The sequence below is a fragment of the Anser brachyrhynchus genome (genome assembly GCF_964034855.1).
Source record: "Anser brachyrhynchus genome assembly, chromosome: 16".
Taxonomy (NCBI): domain Eukaryota; kingdom Metazoa; phylum Chordata; class Aves; order Anseriformes; family Anatidae; genus Anser; species Anser brachyrhynchus.
Genome location: NC_137734.1, coordinates 12,936,002 through 12,957,352, shown reverse-complemented (window position 1 = coordinate 12,957,352; position 21,351 = coordinate 12,936,002). Strand labels below are relative to the sequence as shown.

Genomic DNA, 21,351 nt, shown 5'->3' with positions numbered 1-21,351 from the left:
GCAGTCAGCTCCCAGACCTGGAGGTTTGGGGTGTAATTGGGACGTTCTCCCGGAGCCCCCCATGATGGTGGTACCCTGGCTCCAGGGAGGAGGTATGGGCACACAGCCCTCCTGGTCTGTACAGCTGCAGGAACCTTAATTGCCTGTGCACATTTAAATCACCTTTAAATGCACTCTATGGCAAGGGCCATGGGTCGGGTGAGGTTCACGTTGCACAGCTCGTGCTCGGCTCTGTCAGCCTGGGCAGACAGCAGCGATGCCCCAGCACCACAGCGAAGGGGCACAAGCCCTCAGGACCACGAAGACGGCGTCTCCTGGAGCCCTGCGTGTCTCTCCAGGCTCTGCTCACCCTGATCAGCCTCACCTGGGCCTGCTGCCATCCACCCACCTTCAGCCCTTGGCCTGGGGCTGTATTTAAGCTCCCAGCTCTGCTCCTTGCCCTGGCTGGGTTGTGCTTGGTTGTGCTTTGTGGTTGCCTTTAGAGCTGCCTCATTGTGAGGGGTGCTCCTGGGGACTGTCACCATCCCAGAACCAGCCCTGCTTGGCTCCTGCCTTCCTGCAGCTGCTCCTTAGCATTTTATCCCCAGGTAGGTCAGGCCGGATTTTGTAACATCTGATTTTTGTTTGATACCTTTTAATGGAGCGACTGCTCGTGGTGCCCCTGCTCCCTGGAAGGAGGAAGCTGCCCAAGCAGGGAAAAGCTTTGGCTCAGGTTTCTTCCCCTTATTTTCCTGCTGCTGTTCCCAGCCTCTGAGGATGAAGGGGTTAGCTGCTCATTCCCATTCATGGCTAAAAATCCTAAATCAGGAGCTGATCTTCAGGGCTCAGAGAGAGATTGTGCCTCCTGACTCCAGCTGCTGGCAGAGTTTTAAAGCACCAGAGGCTGCTGGGACACACTCAGCAACATGGCTGCTGCTGGGGGCTGGGGCGCACCATGGGGAGAGAGCTGAAGAAGCACAGAATGTGACAATAAAGATGAGGAACAGAGGTACGGAGAGCTGGAAGCAGCTGGAGGAGAATTGCAATGAGGTGACAAGAAGCCAGCGCTCAGCAGCTGCTCTGTGCACCCAGTGGCCCAGCACGCTGCGTGAGGCGCTGTGTGCGTCTGGCTTGGTTACTTTAAATAAGTATTGTAATAATGTGGGGGACACTGCTCTGCAACGCACGGTTAGACATTCAGGTGGGACGCTGGTGTTCTAGCTGGGGTGCTGAGGTGCTGTTTGGGGAAACCTGCTGTGGTTTTCATGGCTGCACCAAGGCTGTGACCAGCCTTGAGAGTGGCCACAGTGGCTGTGCTCAGCGGCAGGCGACCCCTCTCCTGGGACACAACAGGCTTGGAGACCCCAGGGATCTTAAAGACAAGAGCTGGGGATAACGGCCAGGTGCCTGAAACCACAGGGGGAGGTTACGTGTCCCAGTAGCACAGCCACAATGAGAGGCAGGCCGGGTGCCTTGCTGCAGTACAAGTGTGGGATTGCTGCAGGCTTTATTGCTCCTCCGTGCCCCCTTGCAGGCTGCTGTCCTCCTCCTGAGCTCTGCCACCAGCTGCAAAACCACCTGCAGGGGTTGAGGGGAGCCCGGAGACCAGTGATGAGTTAACCACAGCTCCTGGGCCTCTGCCCATGAGCACAGCTCTGTAATTCTTCCCCTGCAAAGTACTTGTTTACAGCCTGATTTTTCACCACGTTATCTCTGGTGTCTGTGGCCAAATGCTCACAGGCTTTACTTCTCAGAGCATGGTCAAAGAGGTGATCCTCCTGTTTCTGCTCTCTCTTGCTAAGGTGACAATTTTCTTCTGTAGGAAGAATACAGGTTTCTGCTGCCAGGGATTTACTGGGAAACTGAGCTGTGGGTTGGCCTCCAAGAGCTGGGCAGGCACCATAAAATTCCTCCTTCACTGAAATCCCCATCTGATTCCTGCCAAATGCATCCAGAAGCTCGCCAAGCTTGCCTTACACTCCTTTCCATGCTGTGAGAGGTGTTTTGTTGCACAGAGCTCTGGATGCCCAGGGCCTGGGTAGGGATGCTGTAATGCCACCGGGGCTGAGGGGTGGCTTACCCTGTGACTTCAGATATTTCTCCTATGCCAGCTTTGGAAGTTCCATGCTACCAAGAAATAATGAGATACTATCCAAGTCCCTGGTGGAGGCAGGGGTTAAGGACTGTTCCTGCCCCAGCTGAGCCTGGAGGGAAGCAGGGCCCCCACCCAAACCCTTCTGTTCACTCCAAACCTGCCTCTGGGATGTGTTGTTCCACTCCTGAAGCTGTTTTGCCCCACTTCTTTCTGGCGCCTGGGCTCTGAGCTGGAGCCCTTGCTAGTGCAAGGGCCATGTTCTCCCCTGTACACCCCCATGGCTCTCTGCTGCCTTACCCAGGGCTTGGAGATGCGCCAGAGCAGCCTTAAAATAGAAGGTAAAAGAGAGAAGGTGCAAAAACTCTTTAAACCACTTCTGCGTAGCTTGATCTATTTTTAGTCACAATTTGATAAATGAATGTAGGTCAAAAAGTGGGGGTGTTCGCATCTTTCTTGCTTTGCACAAAATTCAAGAGAAGTGGAAGAGCTCAGGAAAGGACGAGATGCGCAGCAAGCACAGAGTCTGCTTCTGCTTGAGGAGCAGGTTCCTCATGTGGCAGGCAGGGATGTGTCAACTTGTATTTCCTTGGAAAATTTCTCCCTTGTACACTTGTGTATAAAGTGTTACCCAAACCACAGGTCTCTACCTCATTTATGGAGATGGTACAGTGGTGCAAAGGTAACTTTAGAGCAGGATTTGGGTCTGGTGCAGACCTGCGTTGCCTGTGGCCAGCAGCCCATTGCCTGACTTTTCTCTGAAAAGCAGACCAAGCTGCATGCACCAGGGTGGCAACCCCAGAAAGGGAGCTGAGGGTGGGATGTGGCCCTCAGCCACAGAGAGCTGCAGAAACCTCTCCTTGAGCCACCCCCTTCCAGCAGGACCAGGCGTTAGTTTGCACCAGCAATAGCTTAACTTGCAGAGTCAAAAATGAAGTTTCAAAATTGACCTGCGAGCAGCCAGACTGTCCCTCTGCAGCCTTGGGGTATGCATTTCAGTAAAATAAGGCAACCTAGAAGACGGAGTGCTCCTGCAAGGTTTGTGCCAGGCTGGTTCCCCACGCTGCTGCAGGAGTGCCCCCAGGTGGGGCTGGGACCCTCAGTCCTCTCCCGCAGGGCTGTGATGCTGCTGGAGGGACCTCAGCTAGTCCAGCCTGCGTCTGCTCAGCTATTAATGCAATTAACCATCTGGTGTCTGCGATGAGAGATCATGGGCTGTGTCCCTCTTGAGAGGGGAATGTCCTTTAGCAGACCAGGGGGGCTTTGTGTGCTCCTGGCTCTCCCCTGGGGGTGCAGGGCTTGGGCGGACGTTGCTCCTGGGTGCGAAGCCAGGCTGGGAGGGGGCTCAGTCCAAGCAGCTCTCCAGTGGCTAAGGAAGAACAGCAGCCTTCCCAGTACGCACAAGTGTTATGTTCTTTATTATACCTGTTAAAAGTTATAATTTAACCTGCACTTAAAAAAAAAAAAACAACTTCCTAGAACGGAGCTAGACTTGATCTCTTTTTTTCAACGTGTTATTACTTGAAGTATAGTGCTGTTTGCTGCAGAGTGTTGAGACACCGAGCAGAGCCCAAAACGTGCCGAGGAGCGTTCCTGGGGCAGGGAGGCACCAGAGCCTCACGGGGGGCGCTGCAGGGGGATGGATGGGGGGTACGGTCCTCTTCCTCTGGAGCACTGAAGGAGGGCCTCGGTGTGCACCAGGCTGGTGAGGGGCCTGCTGAATGCACATGGACATTCCCACCTGGTGGACACAGATATAAAACTGTCTGTTTTATTCCCCCGTTATATGTTTCTCTTCCCCAGGGAAGTGTTTGAGGGTTGAGTTTATGCTGAGGGGCAAGAAGTGGTAGAGGGAGCAGGAAGGTGAATTGCTTTGAAATGGACATGAGCTTGATCTAGCCTCAGCTGGGTATAGAGAAGGTTTTTCACCAGGTTTTCTTGGTCTTGGGGTCCTCTGGAGAGAAGGAAGAACAGCGGTATTGTGAGGGAGAGCAGCTGTATGAGGGACACCTGTGCCTCTTGGTCAAGAGGAGACCTGAGGATGGGTGTTCCCCTGAGAGGGCAGGGACCTGCCACGGGCTGCTGCAGGGGAACGAGCCCCGAGTGCTGCGTCCTGCAGTGATGCTCAGAGCTGTGTCCCTGAGCAGCCCTCATCCCATCGCCCCATCCTGCAAAGAAACACCTGATGAAATACCTCCTTTTAGCACTCCGTCGCCTTCAGGATGCTCGCTCGTTCCTCTGCTAGCTTTCAGGCGTATGCAAATGTAATTAATGTGCTCTAAATTAATCCTGAGCGCACACAGGAGTGAAAAGACACTACCTTCTCCCAGTTCTCCCCAGTCCCCTTCCACCTAATGACGGTGTGCAGTAACAGGGCTGCGGGAAGGAGCACCGACACCCAGCTGTGCCATTAGCAGGCGTGCTCGCAGCTCCCTGCGAGGCAGGGCAGTCGCTGCTCCGGCTGCTCTTGGACTCGGAAGTGGCTGGGACCTGCAGGAATCCTCCCGCCTTGCTCAGGCTCCAGCAAATGTCACCGCCGTGTGCCTGGGGAGCTGCGTGTCCCTTAGCACCTTCCCTGCTGGGGTTTCTCGGTTGATGAGGAGCCATCAAAGTGCTGAATGCCCCAGTCCAATGCACTCTGGCTGGGGATGCATGCCAGGAAACCAAAGAACAGATAGAACAGATCTTTTTTCATTTTCTTTTTTTTAAAAAAAAAAGACCATTTGATGGGGGCTGATGCAGTCCATTCCCAGCCAGCTCATGGCCACCTTTGCTGGTGGGCGCAGTGCCCAGGCGGTCACTGCAGATGTGTTCAGCCTGCCCTGAGCCTCCCTTCCCAGGTCAGTGCTGCTGCCTTGTGGTGCCCAGTTGTGGGGCCTCTTGTCCCCGCTCTCACAGTCGTGTCCCGAGCTGCCTGGTGGCTGTGGGACCGGGGAAGCACTGGGAAAGGCAGCAGCCACGTGAAGTTGGGCGGGAGGATTCAAGAGCAGCAGACTTCTGCTTTGTCTCATTTGTCTGTGGCCACTTAAAAATATTTACGTATTGGGGACATATATATGTCACGTTGTTGTTGTGTGTGCAAATTGCATGCTTAATTATGCATTAACCTGCAACAATGGCTTTCTATCTAGGAACATGAAAGCAGCTGGGGCGGGGAGGAGATGTGTGGCTGTAAGGGTGCAGGGTGGCACCGTGGGGACACGATGCCACACGGGGCGGCTGCTGGGGGCAGCCACCTCCTGCCCCCACGTGGCTGGGTGAAACCACTGCCCTCCGTGCATGCAGCAGCCTGGTGCTGGGTTGCACAGACCTGGCCACACAGCACAAGCGAGAGCCGGGGGCTTCCTCGCTAATCCCCCCCCTTCGAACACTCCCTCTTGCTCCCTCACAAGGTGTTTTTCCCCTTGAAGGGGCAAATACAGATGGCCCAGCCTGTGTGCAGCGCGGTCTCAATGCATCCTTACAGTGTTTTCTATAGATGCCCATACAACAAAAGCCTCTGCTCATGGATGCTCTGTGCAGGTGTTTGCAGACCGCTCGCTGGCCGCCGATGGCTAACAAAGGGCTCAGAGGTGTCACCAGCGATGGCACATGCCTGTCTGGTGGCAGGAGGTACTGCCTTGGTCTCTCTTTTAGACTCAGCTAAAGCAAGATGAATGAAAAATCAGTGTGTGTGCTGTAAATTCCATGTAGTTAATACGAACAATATTTAAAAAGTACCAAATAATAGAAAAGCAAGTAGGGTAAGAAGACAGTAATTGATGGATTGCTTTTGAGTTTTGTAGAGAGAATAATTGTGTGTGTGTGACTCCGAGATGAGGCACTTAACAAGCTGACATCATGTTCTGCAACTCTTCCATCCATTTAGTCATGAAAATCACTGTTTTCGGTGTACCTGGAAAGCTGCACCGGAGAACAGTGCAGCACATTCATTATCGAGCCTTGGAGGTGCTGCTGTGCACGAGAAGCAGCAGAGGAGGCTGCGGATGGGACTTGTAAAATGCTAACCCCGTGGTTTTTGGAGGCAGGTGCTTTGTCATGTCCTCGGGTGCTGGCTTTCTCCTGCTGCTACCAGTGCCTGCTAGGGGGTAGGGCTTGCTTCTCTTGGCGCTAGGAGATCATGCTGCCCTGGGCATCGTTTTCTTGAGGAAAGCGTGATGAAGAATGGTGTACTAGCTGCTAAATTCATGAAGTCTCGTGGGATCCGATGCTCTCTATGCTTAACGCTTTGAGCGTAGCCTACCGGGGAGTGCCTGCCCGTCCCAGCAGAGCCCTGCTGCGGGGTGAGGAGCATGATGCATCCCTTGTGTTGGGCTGTCTGCGGTGAGGGGAAACACCTCTGACCCTGACAGCCGGCAGTCTGGGTGAGCAACGGGGCGACGTGCAGGTGGTGTGGGGTGCTTTTATTGCCTGTGGTCCCAGGACCGAGCTGTCCTGAGCCAGGCAGCGATGCTCCCTGCAGGGATGGTGGTGTTGTGCTGAGTGCTTTGACGCCCAGACAGGGTAAGTGGCTGGCAGGGAGACTTTTATTTTATTTATTTTAGTTTTCCCCACCTCAGCTGTCCTCGTGATAGGGTGGTATTTACCAGCACAGGAGGACTTCGGACCTGCTGACACTCACATCCTCAGCCTCACTGAAGGAAGCACGGGCATACGTGCAGGCTCGCTGTGTAATGAATACTTAAATTTCAGGAAGAAGTTCCCCCTGGAGGCCCAATTTAGTCTCTAGGAGTTAGTGTACAAAATACCGTATTCTGTGATGGGTGGCAAATGAAGAGCTCTGACAGCTTGCGGAGCATGGAGGTCTATCAAGGGAAGACGCAGTACTCAATTTTCCCAACTTAAATGAGTTGCCAGACCTCCCGGGCAGTGATCTCGGTAACTGGAGCCACACGAGCATCCCTCAGAAGGCAGGGCCACGTCCTGCTGACCCCGCCTGAGATGGGCGGTGGGGTGAGGTCCCACCAGCACCTTCCCGTGGCAGAGGAGGGCTGGATGGGGGGGGGTCCTCCGAGCTGCCCTTCAACCTGGGCCTGGCTCCGTGGGAGCTGCTGGGACTTAGAAGTGCCGGCACATCGAGCCCTTGTAAGCGAGTGCAGGCAGGTGTGGGTGCTCAGAGGCCTCTCAGAGGTGTGGGAGCCAGGGCAGGGCCTGATCCACGTCTCTGTATAGGAGCCAGCAAGTTTGCATCTGTGGAGCAGGAGCATGGGATGAAGACCTGCTGAAAACTGCACTCCAAGGAGCTGCTTTTAGAAAAAAAAACAGGGCACTCTGAGAATTTCAGGCACAAGAGCAGCTACTGCACGGACACCGCTGCTCCTGGAAAGGCTTGTCTCTCTGCTTGAGATTGATTACCCCACCTCAGCAAGTGTTATTAAACACAAAAATACAAGGATGCGAGGGAATAAACTCTCGTGTAAAAAAAAAAAAAAAAACGAAGATTTATGCTTGAGCTTTTCCACCCAGCCTCCGTATTTGTTTTACTGCTTGCCTGAGAGGTTCAGTTATGGCCTGGGAGAGCGGGGCAGGAGGCAGAGGGTGGGGAAGGAAGCTGGCAGCGGTGTGACAAGGCACGGCGCTTCGCTGGGGCGATGCCTCCTGGCTGCCCTGGCAGCAGTGTGGGGCTGAGGGATGGCAGCAGCAGCCCTCCTAGGGCGTGTGGGGCAGAGGGTGAGGATCTAGGGCTGGGATTTGCATGCGGGGACACACGTGCCTTGTTACCTGGGTGCTCTGCTGTTCCAAAAAAAAAACCCAACCACCACCACCAAAAATAAAAACCCTTAAAGAACAAATATTAGCAATTCTTAATGGAAAAGAAGAAGAAGAATCTCTTAGAGTTTTTTTTTTAAGTAGAGAATTTGAACTTTGTAATAGAGCAGGTAATGGGGTCTGAGTTACAGACGTCCCCTGGACTCGGGATGTACCTTACTGCCTTAAAATCATCTCAGTCCTTCCTACAGCCGTAGGGGAAGGCGGTGTGCTCTTCCCATCGCAAAACAACCCCTCATGGCAGGAAGAAATGCTCTGAAGTAGCCAGGTCTGCGTGGGGAGGCGGCAGGAAGGGGCAGCTCCTGGCCGCTCTGCCCAGCCTCGGCCAGGGGCTGGGGGCCCTCAGGACGTGGCCCCACGGGGACGCATCCTGGGGCTGTGTCCCCCATTGCCAGAGCTGGGCTCTCTGTTCTCCCTTTCCCTTCCTCTGCATCAGGAGGAAATCTCTTTGGTGCAGCTTTGGGCTAGAGCATCATCTTGGAAGTAATATAGCCAGCCTAAGTGATAACGGGGAGGGGAAATATTTTTTAAAAAAAAAAAGCCAAAAACAAATGCTCAAGATAGGACTTTCTGCTGCTGTTTGTCTGCACAGCAGCTGCGTTTTGTTCTGCATCCTCCCGTTTCCCACCACCTTCATCCAACAGTAATTTTCCCGAGGTTAAAAAGGTGGTTGTTCCTGCTCTGTACAAATGTACTTCTGTCTTTCAGGCTTTCACTTTTTTAAAAAAATATATGTAATGGAAAAAGCACACGGAGTAATTTATTGCAGCTGTTTCTGTCCTGTCACCAGGGAGATGCTGTGAGAAGAGCAAGAGTGGAGCCGTGGGGAGGTGGGAAGGCTGGGGGAGAAGGAGAGGGAAGGAGTGGGTAAAGGGGGCCCAAAGCCCCCCACACCTGTGTGCGTGTGTACATACGTGTGTCTGGGGCTTGTCTGTGCCTACATCCACATACACGTGCGTGCTGTGTTGTATAACAAATATCTAAGCACGACAGGCCATCTCAGAGTGCGTTTATTATCACTGTTATTGGCAAGAACTTTTTCTTCCTCTGGTGCCTCTATAGCAAAGGGGGGAAAAAAATCTATATTATTGTTTCATGCCATGTTGTACAAGATGCCAGTACACAGGTTAATGAAAAACAGGCATGAGTTTGGATAGATAAATAAAGGTCCCTTGGGTGTTCAGTCATAAATCTTTGTAGCTGGCAGGCAGAGCAGATGTAAATAGGCCCGATATAACCAGCTGTTTTACATACAAATGAACGCTTGCCTTTTATTTAGGTGACAATATTATTATTTTGAATCCAGGAAGAATATTAAGTAAATTCTGTTACGCCGTCTCCATTAGGAGTGATCCTTGATCTCCAGACTGACTGTGGTGTTGCCTCTGGGCTCCGTGTAAGGCTGTACAGGGAGAGGGGGTGCGCAACGTGTGTGTGCGTTATCCCTGACAGCAGCAGGGAGCTTTTAAATATAAATAAATCCTCCCTCAACGCAAGCAGCGGGGAGTTGCTGGATGCTGGCATTCTGGTCTGCTTTTGGAGCCCCAGCCCTGCTCATCCCGCCATGGGGCTTCCCTGCGGTGCCACCCCGTTCCTTGTAGCTGCTGGGAGGCCCAGAAACAGAAGACGACCAGCTGTTTGCAAGTAAACCAGGTGTTTTTCTCATTGTCCCCTGACCCCAAAGCTAGGAAAATAATAATAATAAAGCACTTAGTGCGCTTCGCTGTGCGTGGACGCTCTAAATGTGTTTTACTGCAAAGGGTAAGCAAAGTGATAAGGCTTATTTAGCACGGCTTATTGTGTGAAACTGTGGCAATTACCAAGACAAGGGGAAAGTTTTTGTTTATTCGCTTTTTGTGGGTTGTTCTTTGAGCCATTTATGTATCTTTGCATAAGTGGTATTGAAATGACTCTAAACACTCTTTATTTTTTTAGTTTTTTGATAGCTCACTGACCACTGCTACTGGGGTTTTTTAATTGCAGGGCACAGCATCTCTGCGTGCTTTTCTGGGAGCTGGGGCTGGCCATTGCTCAACTTATTGTTTTAATGTGTTTGATGTTAGGTCACTCTAAGCACAGTCTGGCATTTTTGAGGCTATCTAATAAGGTCCATGGTCTAATATCTCTGAAAGATTGAATGTGTGGTTTCCTCACTGTCCTAGTCTTCATGCCCACGAAATCCATAGCAGGTAGAAAAGTTTAATTCTCTTTGCAAATAGCAAGAAGAAAAACTTGAGTGATGTGGTCGGGGCTGCCCAGAGGATCTGGGGCAAACTGAGGAGCTGAGCCCAGTTCCCCCCCATCCAGGGCTCAGTCCCTGCCCGTGAGCCATCCTCCACCTGCAGCAGTTTGTGTGATTTCATTTTCCCATCAAGCTGTCTTTGTCGGGATACCATGGTACCCAAAAGAACCCGTGCAAGGGACTGAGCAACCCAAGGAAAACTTTAAATCTAAGAATCTATTCTAAGCTATTGCTGTGTGCTGAGGGCGCTGCCATGTAGAAAGGATTTTGTTCATCCTGACTTGCTACTGCTCTGTTGGATAAAATAAAGTAAGCTGGGCTGCCTGAGACTCCTTGAATCCTCTCTTTCTGCCCCAGCAGTGCCTGCTGCAGTGAGCTGACTTTTTTTTTCCTCCTGCCCACACCTCTTCTTGCCCAGCTGATGCTGGGAGGTGGATGTTGTGCAGGAGATGCCCTCCCTGCTGCCTTTTTTCTATTAGCACTGCCAGACGCTGCTTTCCTTCCCCAAGCATAGTTCAGGCTATTTCTCACCTCTTCAGGTGCACAAAGCAAAGCCCAGCGTAGTTACTTTGCTATGGGACCTTGGGGTTATTTTTTGCTCTTGGCTCACCTGAGCCATAGAGATGTAGCTATTGAAATCTATATGAAGGAGAGCTTAAATTTAAAACAAAGACTTCAAACAGTCAGCCAGCTAGCTTAGGGGACTGTACTTTCAAAGGGGGGAGGGGGGGGGGGGGCGGAAAGCATTTGAAAGCAGGTCTCCCTGATTCTATATTAATCTGGAAAATCATGATAAAAAAATAATTCTGGAGAACTGCAGTATTCTGTCAGAGCTGAGGAGCTCAGAAGTGGAGAGTGCTCCTGAATCTAAAAGCCCTGGTACTTCTAATTTTTTCATTGGAATTTTGTCTGTTCAGACAGCACCAACCCGGAGGTGGGAGGCGGGCTGGGGGCTCGGCCATCGCATCCCTGCGTGAGCAGCTTTGTGCTGGGGCTGAGCCCCCTGCTAACAAATGCTGGGAGCTTTCCTTTCCTATTGCGTGGGGTCTGGGGATGCATCACCCACCGGTGGGGCTTGAAACCAACTGTGGGGCTTGGCCTCGGGGGGGTTGTCTGGTTTGGTTGTGCTTCGTTGGTGCAAGGGGAACACAAGCTGGTGATAAAAGGGCTGGCAGGAGGAGAGGATGGGGGAAGAAGGCTTCATATGGGTATGCCTAGCCTTGAACTAGTAGTAAAGTACAAATAAAGTAATGAATCAACCCTTCCTTCACCTCTTGCTGGATGCTCTTCCCACCTGTGCAGAAAGTTTGCAGAGCAGCTTCACTGAGCGTGCTGCAAGGGGTTGGTGGCCACAGCCAATGCTCTGTGTGTCCCTTGTGCAGTTTGGCAGCCGTCAACAAGGAAAACCCAACGGTGGGCAGCGTTGGCGCTGTGGCGTGTTTGCTAATGTGCAAAGTGATTATTTACACGGCTCGTGTTTGCAGCTCCGAAGGCAGAGGGAAGAGCCCCGGGAGCTGTGTGGTGCTGCAGGAGCCTTGGCGCTGTGCTGGGCAGTGCCCCCGAGGCCAGCACCACCTTCCTGGCACCGCCACTTATTCCTCCTTTATTTGCGTTTAATGTGCTATGGCTGAATAGAGATGTGAGTCTGCGTAATGAGCACAACTGCAATCTGTTTGTACTGCAAGCAGGAGGGGTATTTTTTTCCCTCTTATGGTGCCCCACGGCTTCATTGCACGGGGTGCTCCGGGACTCGGCTTCGCGGCTCCGCATCTTCTGCGGGTGCTTTTCTGTGTCTGTCGGCACTCTGGTGTGGTTTCAGCCCTGGGTTTCTTGCAGACTTCCCACAGTAGATTTCCCTTGGTGCCCAGAGTCCCGCCCCTGGGCATGTGGGGGGGAAGTCTGAGCATTGCTGGCGTGGAGCAGGCGGTAATTAAGGCATCGGGATCTGTGCAAGGGCTGCTGTCACTCTGCGGGGAGCATCTGCTGGCATCACTGGCTTCTGCTCTTCTCTATCACATACTCCCTGCTGCTGGCTTCATTTTTTTTTCATGAGGTGAAAAAAGCCCAAACACCACTTTTGGTGGTGACCCTTCTGTACCCCAGCAGAGCTCATCACTGCGGGAGCAGAGCCAGGATGGTGTCTGGGCGCTGTGTGAGTTATCTGCGGGTGTCCCCATGGAGGAGGAGGCAGGCAGGGCTCTCTGTGCCACGGGAGTTAAATGCTGCTCTCGTGCACGTCGCTGTGAGCACGTGGGGAAGTGGTGAAGGAGCTCCAGAAGCGAGAGCCTGCAAAGGGCTGCTGCAGAAGCCTGTAGCTGAACGGGAGCTGCTGGCATCAACACCTGCAAGTGGGTCAGATACATGGCTGGCTGATGGGAGGTGTCCCTGAAGGGAACAGCAATCAAAGCCTTTATCTGAGACTCAGAGGCAAGGGGAATCTCGATATCCTGCCCAGAAACGGTGAGAACTTCTGCAAGCTCCAGGAAGATCAGCAGGGCTCGCGCCACGCTGGGTGTCCGCACAGCCGGCGGGGGGCTCTGGGTGCAGCTCCCCTGCTGCCAAAGGGCCAGGACTTGGTTATCTCTGGCCGTGCTGCTGTTGGTTTGGCTGGGGTTGCCATCCATGCTCCAGAAGTGATGGGTGTGGATGAGTTCAGAAATTAGAAAACACACAATTCACTATTTAGTTTTTTGGGGAGTGGAAGAAGTCATATTTACTTGTGTGCTTTTCTCCGGCAGCAGCTTTTTTTGCACTGAAGATGGGCGCTCAGGGAAATGAGGGGCTCCTCCACAACCCCTGTCCTCCTCATAAGTGAATTTGGGTGATCTCTCCCGCATCCTGTGTTGCGGTGGTGCCTTTCACCAGGGAGTTCAGTGCCCTGATGAGAGGAGGGTGATGCTTGGCGTGTTTTGGTGGTACTGGAGCTTCCCTAGATGTGCACCAAGCCAAAGGGTCATTTGTGCCCCTGTGGGCTCAGGGGCTGAGTTAAGCAGGAGGGGAGGGAACACTGAAGTCACCAGAAATTAATTTTTATTTCTAGACCTATCTGGTCCCCAAGCTAGGTGACTTTTGGATGTTGTGCCAGGCTGCTCAGGACCTGGGTTGTAGGTTCTGCCTGAGCTCCCTTCCAGCCCTGTTTTTGTGGGTGTTACTTGAAAGGGCGCTATAAATTGAGCAGTTACTCATGTCCAAACCAATTTGCTGTACTGTCCATTTAATTTTCTCTTCCGAGATGATCAGCATTGATTTCTGAGGTCACCCTTCACTCCTCCAGTGCTGTGCACATGCACGTGCCTCCAGTGACTTCTGGAACAGGGTCTGAAGGAAGACTTCCTTCACAAAACCTTGGTTGCTTTTCTTTTTTTTTGATGCAAATTATTTTTCTGATAGATCTCAATGACCTGGCAAAAAAAGCTTCAGACTTCAATACCGTCGCTTAAAGGCAGCAACAGGCTGGTGCAGTAACAAGAGCAGAGTGCAGAGCAGGGCTTGCTGCCTGCCTTGGTTGCCCCTTGGTTTCCACCATTCTGCAAATTCAGATTCGGGCAGGCGGCTCAGCTGGCTGGAGGCCTCTTAAGAAAAATCTGGGGTTTTGCAAAAAAGTATCAGCAATTTGACACTGTTCCTCCTGGTCCAGTGTTGTAACGATGCATCAACAGTGTTGTTTTGTTTTGTGTTTGTATGAGGAAAGCAAAGCTCTTGCTCCTTGTGGTGTGAGAGGTGCTGTGGCTGTTTGCAGCAGTGGAGGCACAGGGCTGGGCATGTTTTTCCTCCCCTGCTCCAGCAATGGGCAAGCACCTGGCGGTGCTGCAGCAATAAAAACGAAACCTCTCCAACCTCCACTTCAAACAGGGAAAGGCACAACAAGGCTTTTGGTCACCTTTAAAGCACAAAGTGTGGGGTTGTCACCCTGTTGCTGCTGCCTGTGCAGGGCAGAGAGGTTGGGGACTTCCCGGTGCGCGGCGTCCACCCATCCTTGGTGTGATGCAGGAGAAACGTGGGGTGGGGGGATGAAGGTGGTGCTCTGCAAAGCGTTGCACTGCACAGAGGGAAGAAAGTTAAATTTAAATTAACTTTAAATTTAGCTATTAAAGTTTAATTTTCGTATATTAGGATTTCAGGTGCTTTTGCACCTTTGCCAGCCCTCTTGGCCTGGCTGGTAGAGTGGGCAAACACCCAAGGCATCCAGATCTGGGTGTTGGATTCTCTTTTCTTGACAGCCCCAAAGTGTGTTCTGTCTGCAAAGCAATCTTCATAGGAAATGTGGCAGATAAAAATAGATTACTATAATCAGATTAAAAAAATCTGAATTAAAAAAGTAAAAAAAAAAAACCACAACAAAATAAAACAAAAAATACACAAAAAAAACCCAACCAACCAAAAAACAACAACAACAAAAACCAAAACACACACACAAAAACAAATCCCTATTCCCCCAAACCAGGAACATGGTTTTCCTTCCACATTCTCTGAACAAAAACCTGGTGCAAGAAGATTTTAACTGTTAGCTCCAACATATTGGTAGTCTTAGCCCCACTTACTGGAAACAGTCAGCTCAATTTTACTGACTGCATATAATTATTCTTTCGTATAGTAAATCAGATTTAAATGCAAAGCATGTTTTAATAACAATATTTTTATTACCTAGCACACATGAAGAACCTCTAATAGAAAGTTATATGAAATGCTGATTTGTTCATTTGCATTCGGTTCCGGCTTCTGTCGAAATACAGTTTGACACAAGTGGGAAAAATAAAAATAAAAAATCATTTAGTAAATAGTAAAGGCATCAATTCGCATTGATTGTCATGGCAAAAAAAAAGGTAAATTCTGACTCTGCATGAATGCAGGTATCTTTGTTGGCTTAAATGCCTACAGGTGCAGCAGGCACTGCTGGCTAAGAAGCAGTGAATTGAGTGTAAAGGCAAGATTTAATTGCTGTTCATTTTAACGATTTCCCACCTATGAGAATAAGCCTTTCTGCTGAACAGTAACTCAAGAGTGCAAACAGAAAATGGTACTGAGACCAGTGATGCTTGCTGATTTGAAGCACTTTTATTTAAATCAACCCTCCCTGTCGGGAGGGAATAAAAGCTCTCTTGGTGATCGGTGCACGCCGAGGGCTCGGGACAGCCGCGGTGCCTCTGCGGGTCGGCAGGGGAGGGATGAGCCTCGGGGAGGATGCTCCTGTCCCCTCCATCCAGGGCTGGAAGTGCCACATTTTCCCCAGCTCCGGGACAGCAAAGAAGGGTTCCAGCCCTTCTGAGGGTAACCAGGGAGAGACAGCAACTAATCAAAGGGTGCGTGATAGATTGCTGCTAAAGGAATAGAAACCTGCCCGCACTGATGATGAATATTGCAGCTGCTTCCAAAGTGCCTCCCCAGGGCAGCTTGTGCAAACTTTAGGTATGCAAGAGAAATAACTGCGCCCAGCAGAGCCAGCCCATGTGGTAATACCCAAAATAAATAAAAAAGATAAAATTAAAATGATAATAATAAAAACAACCGAACCACCTCCACCAAACAAATGAACAAAGAAAAAAAACAAATAGAGATAAGGCAGTGCAGCAGAGTGGAACTGGTCTCTTATGGCTATTGCCAAGGACGTTGTGCCTAAGTGACCTGGAGGTGCCAAGATGGGAAAGTCCAGCTGGGTTCAAGCATCAGCTGCTCCATCCAGCTTGTCCTCCTCGTGTCCTCCTTCTGCCTGTTCTGGTTTTTGTGTTATGTTTGGCCAGAAATTTCTACATGTGTGCATAACTGGAAGGAGGAAGGCAGCCCATGGGGCAGCTCTAGCACTCTCTGTTGGTTGTGTACCCAGTGCTTGGGGACGCCGCCCTCGTTGTTTCCCCTTCTGCTCCTGGCTCCCTGCAGCATCAGAGGTTGGGATCTGTGTGCCTTGCTTTCCCAGATGGTTTGATAGAACAAATATCAGCTGGGAAACCTCCTCGCCGGAGGTCTGGGAGGCTGGAGATGCTTGGGGCGAGGCAGGGATGAGGCTTTGCAATGACGGCTTTGTACCTCTTCCAGGTATAGAGCAATTGGGGGAAGATCCTACAGCCCTTTTGGAGACTTCTCTTCAGCATCAAGAGTAAAAATGGAAAAGTGTCTGCTCGCCTGTCCTCCCAGCTCCTTTCCTTCCCGCAGCAAAGAAGCTGAGGGCTTTTCCTCCTTGGAGCCTCAAGCACCAAAAGAAGTGCAAAACGGAATGAATCACACAATCGTTAGGGTTGGAAAAGACCTCCGAGGTCATTTGGTCCAACCAGCCCCTGCCAATAGCAGGTCCCTCTCACCTGCCTCTCCCCCCCTCTTCAGGAGGTGTTTTTGGAGGCTCCTCCTCCTGCCCTAACAGTTCAGTCCCAGAAAAATTACATCCCCTAACGACGGTGCCTGTGAAATGCTATGCTTAATAAAATGTGTTGCACATCAATAATTTAGCTGCTTGTGACAACACAGCCTGGTATTCTTGGTAATTAAAAATGGATGAGATGGCAAAGTATGGTAGGTGTTACTTTATTTCAGATTTCACTGTATTTAAAACAGGGGCTATCAATTTAGAAATACCATAAAAATTGAGCAAGATTGCGCTATTTTAAACATATCTGATATATTGTCCCATATATTTTAATTATTAATACGCAACACAGCCTACAGGAGTCTAAATTCTACCCACCACAAGCTCTAGGCAGTCATTATAAGGTGTTCTGGGTAAGCTACGGGGGAATGGAGATAAACCTCAGCTAAGTAATCTGCTTCCCTCCCCAGGCGTGAGCCCCCTCTGCCTCGCTCCACGTGGAGCCGTTTACACCCGCACTAAGCGGGGATAAAGTGAAGCCAATCTGAATTCTGCTCTGCCTTGCCCTCAACGTTGCGTTTTACATCTGTTTGGCGTTTGCAGAGCCCGGCTGCAGCCTTATCTCAGCTGGTGGAGCCCTGGCATTGCAGCAGGGCGGTCAGATCCCGCGTTTGAGATTTGGGGCTGGGGGAACGGGAGTGGTTTTAGTGTGGGAAGAGGAAAAGAAAATCAGCTGCTCCGTGCCTGAGTGAATGCAAAGCCAGGAGCTGCTGCTGAAGCCCTGCTGAGGTGGAAAGGTAGGGAACAGACATGTAAACTGAATAAGAGAAAGTGGAGATTTGGGCCAAAACCAGAATTTCCATCAGCCACACAGAGGTGCAGCATGCACGTGGAAATGTGCAGAAATTCTTGGAGCTTGCTCCCTGTCGGCAGTTCCTCGGCTGAAGTTGTGTTCTGGGGTCAGTGCTTCTCCCAGGGTCACCGACATCGGATTCCCTGCGGTGTCTGCAGAAGGTGGAGGCTTGGCAAAGCCCCACGAGGTTCAATATTATACGAAGGGCTAAAATAAAACAGTATGTTTCTTTTTTTTTTTTTTTTTTTTTGGCCCTTGTTCCAAGCTGTGTCCTACTGCTGTGGCCCTCTGCTTTGGGGTGAAACACGAAATGAATGGGTATCTAATATTTCTTGGGGTTTTTATTTAAGGCTGCCCACGGGCTCTGGAGGTCATCACCCCTGCGTTAATTCAGTTTAGTTTTGCACGCGGGCCCTGGTGGTGCTGCTTTCGGGGCTGTGTGTGTGCGGCGCTCGGTGCGCCCAGCCAGCTGATTCCTGTGCTCTCCCCAGGAGAATTCGTTCCTGGCGTGATGCAGGTGGGTGCTTGGTTTATGCCTTCGTGCCCGAGGATTTCCAGGGCTGTGCTATTAGGGGAGCTGTGTGCGCGGTCAGAGCAGGCTGGATCCCATTGCTGTAGGGAGGAGCAGGAGGAGCCCAGTCCCACCTCTTCCTTTTACCCCTTTTCATATCTGGGGGGTGATTCGTGCCCTTTCCCCTGGGCTGGCCCAGCTGCACACATGCTACTGGCTCTGGATCAGCATGCCTGTTGCTCCTCTGAGAGCGCCGTCTGTAGGTGATGTTCTAGAGAAATCAGTATGGAGTGAAAATGGGTAGCTTTGGCTCGCTATGTGAACGACAAGTGCCTCATTATTGGCCCAAAGCTGCTTTATTTTTTATTTTTATTTTGGAGAAGGGGTAGAAAACGTCAATGTTCTGCTTTTCTTTTTAAATGGCCTCACATTACTGTGGCAGTTTTGGAAATGTATTTTATTTTGTGTTTAGCACCATCTTCATTAGGCACCAGAGCAATTCTCTCGATACAGCCGAGCACATCACAGAGAATTAATCGGCCTGTTCAGAGCTCGTATTTTCAGAAGTCACTAATAGTGATGAGTGTGATGCTTCCTTCAAATGGCTTTATTTTTCCTCTAAGAAAAATAAAAACCAATAAGATAAATAAAGAAAGTATAAGGTAAAGAGCATCCTCCTGATGTGCAGCGCACGCCTCACTGGGCGGCCAGGCAGATATCTGGGTGCAAGGCTGGAAGTTTGGCATCCTCTCTGGGCATTGGTTTTGGTACTATAAAAGCCCTCAAATTCAACAGGTTTTATTGACGCTTACCCTGAATGCACGTTGCTGCATTTCAGACGTTCGGTCTCGTTTATCATCTCGTTTATCGTTCAGTCGCCCGTTGCCTCCAGTGTGCTTGCAGCTCTTCCCCAGCTGACGTTGTCTCCAGACTGTTTTACCAGGTCAAACAGTGAAAACAGTGGCCCGGCGCAAATCCTCACCCAGTGCATGCCGCTGCGTCCCTCCAGTTTGAGGGAACATCATTGAAAACTGCTTTCTGAGCATGTTTTCCACCTCCTGCACAACCGCCCTAACTGTACTCCTGTGGCTTGCTTCAGACAACGTCCTGCCAGCCAGCCCCTGGCTGGGGACAGCGTGTGTGACAGCCACTGCCTGACCTCCCTGCGAGTCCTGCTGCCCTGTCGTAGCAAAAACACTCAATTGGCTCGATGTGATTTGTTCTTGACAAATCCGTGTCGGCTGCTCCTCATTGCCTTGTTATTTTTCAGATGCTTGGAGAGTGTTTGTCCAATGATTTGTTCCAATATTTTTTCTGGGAATTGGAGCTAAGCTGGCTGGCCTGTAATTCCCCACTATGTTTGCCATTCTCTGCTCTTCTGGGACTTGCCACTGTCCCTGAGCTTTCAGCGATAAGCGCTAACAGCCCTGAGATTGCCTCCGCCACTTCTAAGTACCTGGCAGTGAACCTCAGCAGACCCAGCTGATTTTGAAAACATGTAATTTATATAAATATCTTCCGGACTATTGCTTCCCCCTTGTAGTCTGAATTCTTACCTTCTTGTCATCAGTAACAACTGAAGTATCTGTATAAATGAATCAGTCACTTGTCATAGGGGGGCATTAGCCTTTGCGGTGACGGCTGGTAACTGAGCTTGGCTGAGTTACAGAGGAATTCTTCCCTTTGCTAATGCCTTATTACTAATTACTAACTTATTATTATTCAGGTTCCTTACAAGCTCTATAGAACTGTGTATCTGGACCTGTTTTTTTTTTTAATATATATATATTCATAAATGCATGTCCTATTTGTTTATACTGTCCATAGCCATTTGAATCAGTTTTTACAACCTATGTTCACCTGTCCTGCCTGTGCTCCAGGATGTCATCCTCGCCAGCCGCTTTTTGATAGCTTATATACAGGGTTTTTTGTACTGTTTTTTTAAGGTTCAGAAGCGGGTGGGCCTGAGGGTGGGAAGATTTTAGGCTGGAGTTGGCAGGAGTGCCCTGAGGTGCCCCAGCATCTCGGCAGTGCCCTGGCGGGTGCCGGCACCCGAAGGCTGGGGTGGGCTCCCTGCCTTACCCCACCAGCCACAGCACCTCGCGGGCAAGCTCATGGCAGCGAAACGGGCTGCTCTTCTCGAACACCTCACCTTTCCAGGTGCAAACACGCCTTTAAAATAGGCTGGAGGAATTTTCACTTTGGAACTCTTTGAATTTGCTTTGTATTTGTCTACTGTTTTGTGACACCGTGTTAATAGTACAGAACAGATTCCACCAACAACGGCGTACTGTGACAAGCTGTTAAGTGAATCACAGTAATGTTTTCCTTGCATTAAGGATGGCTGGGATCTGGCTTGCTGAATGAAACCTCAGCTTTTTCCCGTGTTTCAAGGCGTTTCCCATCTAGTTTGCAATGAAATGCCTTGACAGTTCTCAAGCAGGCAGCTCTTTGATCTGTGTGTCAGCTTGCTTCAGCTTGCTTCGTTGGAACAAACGGGAGATGTTTTGTTCTAGAGAAGCATTTGGTGTGCGCCATCCCTGATATTTTAGAAATTGATAAGTAAAAAGCCAAGCGTTTCAAGCCATACATTCTGTTATGGCAGACTTGTCAGTCACAGTAACGAGTAGTATAAGGTATAGTGGACTTGTCAGAAAACAGCAAAAATACAAACAAATCTGTAGGACAGAATGACAATGAAGACCTCACAATTCTGAAATGAAGTTTTTAACAGGAAATTTGAGACTAGGTGCTGCCATGTCATTTCATGATTTCTTAATGGCAGTGATAGAAAGGAAGATTCTTCAAACCGCTTCAGTTTCAGTAAAACTGAATCTTTTTTAACAGAAGAACATTTAGAAGAAAGAACAAAACAAAGAACAAACAAAGAACAAACAAACTGGTTCTTGCCTCCATCATGAGATGGGTTGTGACCACTGAGAGGCTATGGGGGTGCTAACGAGACTGGATTGTGATGGGAAATGATTTATCCTGTGGCTCACCCTCCTGCTTTACACGCTCACGGGAAGAGCCCAGCTCTCCATGGAGCAGCCTTGCTGGTGAACCAGGTGTTTCCTCACCCATACGAGTGCTGCCCTTGGGACAGAGCCAAAAGAAGGCTCAGGGCACTGACCTGGCTGTCCTGAGGGTGGTGGCACCATCATTTATACCTCTGAGGTTGGCAAGGTGATCGCATTTCTTTTGCATAAGTCTAAGGGTTGCCTGTAGCCACCCTTCTGCAGGAATCCCAGCCTCTGAACCGCTGCCTGCTGGTGCCTCCTGGGACCTCTCGGTGGTTTTCCCTGGTTGGGAGAGGCCTGGAGGGAGAGAGGAGAGAGCTGAGAGAAGGGGAAACATGAACACAGCACCCCAAAATAAAGGGAAATTGCCCCGTACTCCAGTTTGGTGCCATAGCAAAAAAAAAATAAAATCCTGATGTTGTTCTACAAAGGATGATGATCAAGTAACTAATTAGTACCATTTTAATATATTTCTACAAGACTGATTAAAAGATGAACCCCACAGAACTGATTCTTTATCTCTGCTTTTTGCAGCTCCTACACGTTGCAGAAATCCACTGGATTTGTTCGATCCCTGCCCCACCTGGTTG

At 50.3% G+C, this 21,351-nt stretch overlaps 1 long non-coding RNA gene across 1 annotated transcript in view; it reads left to right on the top strand.

The window, feature by feature from the left end:
- Window positions 1–451: 451 nt before the first annotated feature.
- Window positions 452–21,351, top strand: part of LOC308178656 — a 54,063-nt gene continuing 33,163 nt past the window's right edge. The window contains exon 1 of the long non-coding RNA XR_013939879.1: window positions 452–587. This is a non-coding gene — a long non-coding RNA (uncharacterized lncRNA). The remainder of the gene's footprint in view (window positions 588–21,351) is intronic.